Source organism: Lactuca sativa, chromosome 8 (genome assembly GCF_002870075.4).
Source record: "Lactuca sativa cultivar Salinas chromosome 8, Lsat_Salinas_v11, whole genome shotgun sequence".
Classification (NCBI taxonomy): Eukaryota; Viridiplantae; Streptophyta; class Magnoliopsida; order Asterales; family Asteraceae; genus Lactuca; species Lactuca sativa.
Genome location: NC_056630.2, coordinates 229,156,864 through 229,162,070, shown reverse-complemented (window position 1 = coordinate 229,162,070; position 5,207 = coordinate 229,156,864).

Here is a 5,207-nt window from a genome sequence, read left to right as displayed (position 1 = left end):
TTACCCATTTTCTTTAGAAGTCTTATGACGTCATCACAAATCAGGAAATCAAGAAACAGAATTTTGGACAATGAGATTGATTCTAATCTGTGTCTCGTGTCCATACGATATCATGTAGAATGAATGAGTATTTGATCACTTATCTTAGGACTAATGTCTGATCAAATCAGAGACTGGAGTTGCTTTTGGAAGCAACATTTGCTGATAATTTAGAAGTTATGTAGGTAATTGTAGTTATACACTTATCCAAGTGAGAGACTGTTGGATTAGGTGTCTAACCGAATAACTAAATTGGTATATACATGAATTATTAACAAAGTCCTTTTTGGTTGCCCTTAAACCTTGTCATTAAATGGGATGACTTTAAGAGATGGAGAAATTGATTTTTTGATTTATTGTATGATTAATAAATAGCAATAAATGGTTTGTTAATATATTATAAGAATAATATACTAAATAGAAATAGTATTATTTAATTAAGAATTAATCAGAAGTTAATTAAAATTAATTGGATTAATTAAAAGTGAAATGACCTAAGATGTAATTCTTCAATAGTTGGATGAGAGAGGGATTCTTGAATAGTCCTAGGATGATCGGAAAAAATAAAGGCTTCATTAGGGTTCTATAATATCCTTGTAGATAAATAGGAAACTAGATAATTACTTATTTAAGATATTATTATTTTAATCAAGTAAGGGTTATCTAAGTTTTCCTATCAGCTATAAATTGGGACCATTAGCCTCCTATCAGCTATAAATAGGGACCATTAGCCTCTAAATTTCGGACATCACTCTTATTTCTAAAAGCCAACCAGAATTTCCCCCTCTTCTTCTCTATTCAAGTTTCCTAGTTGCTAGGGTTTGGGTGTGAACTATTACAGGCACTAGATTTCTGGTGCTAGCTTCTAAGAGTTTTTCAAGAAGGATTGTTTTATTAATCACTACAACAATCAAAAGGTATGTAATCTTCTTCTATGAATTTTGATATTAGAAAAGGTTATAGGGCTTGTGTTGTTCAATAGAATATTTCTTCAATAGTGTTATGACTAGATCTAGTAGGTTGCATGTACCCTTAAGAGTATAAGAATTTATCCGCATTACTGCATGTAAAACCCATCAATATGAACGAAAGAAATTGATGAAATGTGAATGTTACATCCTAGAACATATCTATGTTCAACAAAATAAAATTATTTTTGGATTTCTAAAAATTTTATAAAAGAGAAAATATTTTTGGATTTTTTAAAAATTTTATAAAAGAAAAAATAATTTTGGGTTTTGAAAGTTTAATAAAAATTTGAAAACAAACGACACATTGCGATTGATCACAACCAATCGCAGTTGAATAGTAAAAATTATAACTACGAACAAAGAATATTTACCCGTTCCAATCAGTCACAATTGAACAATAATTGTTTGCAATATCATTCTTTTGCGTTCCAATATGGCTGATCGCAGTCAGTTGTAATTGAACAGTAACTTTTCGCATCCTTACTTTGCGATAGAAATCGGAACCAATTCTACCTTTATCATACCCAATTCGTAAAGAATACGATTAAAAGATGCTTCAGGTAAGGCTTTTGTAAAAATATCTGCTAATTGACCTGCAGAATGAACAAAATGCACTTCAACATTCCCATCTTCAACATGGTCTTTGCTAAAGTGATATCGTAATGCGATATGCTTGGTCTTTGAATGTTGAACCGGATTATGCCCAATACAAATCACACTTTCAGAATCACAAAATAAAGGAATTCTTTTCGTGCTTAAACCATAATCCCTCAACTTACTTTGAATCCAAATTATTTGTGATGTACAAGACGCAACTATAATGTATCCGGCTTTATTTGTGGATAAGGAAACATACGTTTGTTTCTTTAATTATCAGCTTACTAATTTCTCATCCAAGAACTGAAAACCACTTGTAGTACTTTTGCTATCACGACCACATCCTCCAAGATCAGCATCCGAATAGGCATGCACAAAGAACCCAGTGTTAGTTGGATGCCATAAACCCAAAGATATCTGAAAATCTTCTTCACTGTTGTCATGTGTGGTTCCCTTGGGTTTGCTTGATATCTGGCACAATAGAAAACAACAAACATAATGTAAGGACTACTTGGCGTTAAGTAATGTAGTGAATCAATCATTTGTTGATATAAAGTAATATCAACAACAGGCTTATCAAACGACGGAGTGAGTTTCATTTTGAACACCATTGGAGTCTTACCCTTTGAATCACCAGTCATACCGAACTTAATAAGCAATGCCTTTGTAAATGTATCATGTTTATTGAAATCCCCTCTTTTATCTATCTTATATTTAATCCAATAATGATGTTAATTGGACCTATCAAGCTCATCTCAAATTTAGTTTCCGTTACTTTTTAGAAATCAATTATAAGCTAAGCATTTGTTGATCCGAAAATAATATCATCAAAATAAATTTGGACAATCATCAAATGTTCACCTTCCTTTTTGCGAAAGAAAGTGGGGTCAACAGAAGCTTGTTTAAACATAAAATGTTTAATAAAACGAGTTAGAGTTTCATACCATGCACGAGGAGCTTCTTTCATCCACATACTGCCTTTTCACGTATATAACAATGATACGAATAATTTTCATTGATAAAACTTGATGGTTGTTCAACATAGACTATGTAACATCCCAAAAATACAGGCCAAAAATTTCGTTTTGATTAAGTTATTACATAAAGCCATCAGTATAAAAACATTCATAATAATGTCTCATGTCAAAACCAAAGTGTCAATAATCATAACATAATATCATAAGCCATATAGAGTGTAATCCCAAGGATCTCATGTGCGGAAAACATAGTGTGATGCATTGCGATCAAGCCGACTCCTTTCCTTTGAAAACAAAGCACCTGAAACCAAAACTGTAAACCGTAAGCACGAAGCTTAGTGAGTTCCCCCATCATACCACATACCATACAATCACATGGCGTACATACTGTCGGGCAATTATGGGGTGCCCGACCTACCCAGTCCGGCCGTTCTGGGGTGCCGACCTACTCATGTTAAGAAATTTTGGGGTGCTGACATACCCGTGTTAAGCCATTCTGGGGCGCTAACATACCCGTGTCAAGCCATTCTAGGGTGCTAACCTACCCGTGTCAAGCCATTTTGGGGTACTGACCTACTCGAACTCTGGTGACTATTTCACCCCTACTACTACTACCACACATATCATAACATAAACATATTGCCAGACAAATCTGGGGTGCCCGACCTACCCTTCGATCCTAACAACCGAACTTAGGGACTATTCCCCTCCCACTACCACTATCACATATAACATATCATGCTAGCATACAAACATATCAGGTTGTAACAAACCTAGATAATTATCACCAAGATAATCATCTATCAACATCTCCTGTTGGTGGGTCGGCATTGTGGCCTTAGACCCACCCCTACTGGAAGGTAACTCACCTCACACTACTGAAGTCCTGTAGTCTCAACCCCATACTGCTGAAGTCCTGCAGACTCAACCCCAGCTGCTGAATGATAGATTCCCGAACTGTCAACACCAAAATAACACCCAATTAATAATTGTGTTTCATTACATAACCATAAGTACCTACTTTGGATAATTACTACATTACCCCAAGCTTGGCTTACTCAAGCCCAAGGCCATACCATAGGCCCAAAGTCGACTAGGAATCAAAGCCCAACATATGGCCCAATTTTCCAAATTGGGCCCAAGCCTATATATGGTCTTATTCTAAGGCCCAACATCATATAATCATTAAGGCCCAAACTGCGGCCCATCCATGGCCCAATTTTCCAAATTGGCCTAATCCTTTATATGGGCCTTACCCTAAAGCCCAACTAATTACTCTAGTCCATTTGATTATTCTTGGATGGCCCATTAGTAAACCAATCACCAAAGCCCAATGGAAAGGCCCAACTCAAGGCCCAAGTGAAATTAGGGTTTCACATAAAATGACGATTAGGGTTAAGTGTTTTTCACTTAACCCATTAAGGACTCAATCCATTAAGTCCCTTACCCTACTAGATAAATGATATGGTGAGATTGGGCTTAATACACAATCGAATCACAATGGCCCAAAAGTGGGTCCAATAAGTCCAAGGCCCAAATACTCACAATTAGGGTTTTCACACAACCATGGCTCAATAGGCCCAAAATTAATCTTTAAGCCCATTAGGGTTTTGTTAGGTCCATTAGGGTTTTGCTTGTTGGGCACCACCCACTACCACCTCGGGTAGTGGTGGTCAATGGCGGCTTACGGCGACAGCTACCACCTTACGGTGGTGGTTATTATTATTTTTCATTATTCAATGCTAGTTACAGTTACAAGGCTTTTATCCAAAATAACACACACACACAGCCACACCGTGGTGGCCGGCGGTAGCGCTTGTCGGCAACCACCACTCTATGGTGGTGGTGATGCCGTTTCCGAGAACTTCAGCTATACACACCCAATGAAACACGCATATCTTCACTCCTATGCTCAGAAAAGGAAACCAACCACCCACCTGGCGGCGTACGGTGGCGGTGGTGACACGAGGCGACGGCAACGACTACTTTTTGCGGTGACAGCCACCACCGTGAGGGGGTGGCACAGTTCTCTTGTCAAACAGCAACGACACCGGTATGCACTTGCTTTGGAATCTGGATGCAACCACCACCTTATGGTGGTGAGTGACGACGCCAGCGGCAGCCCTCACGGCCACAACAGTGGCTAAAGGCGGTGTTGCAGCAACGAATTAGAGAGAATAAGGGATGAGGAGGATGAGCGGAGACCACCTTGGAACGAAGCAATGCCTACAGCAAGAAGTGGAGGAAGGAGATGGCGATCTAATAACGAAGGAGGGGCGGCACGAGGCTCGGCAGCACAACGGGGTACGGTCTCGGAAGAAGGAAACACCACGGTAACCTTGGCACCGGCCTCAGGCCCATCGTCGGAGTCGCATGGAGTCGTCGATGATCCTAATATGGCCTCACGGAGGCAGTGGCTGGGACTAGGGCTGATAAGGTGAGGGTGGCGGCTGCATACAGGGGGGGGGGGGGGGTTGGGTTAGGGTTTAGCCGGTGGTGAAGCTTTATACTCGAGTCCACTAAAAGTTTGCCATAATGTCAAGATCAGCCCTCCCTTTCTCTTTTTCTTTCAAACCAAGGCCATAATTTACCCTTCCCACCCTTGCTCGTGGAATTTCTTTCA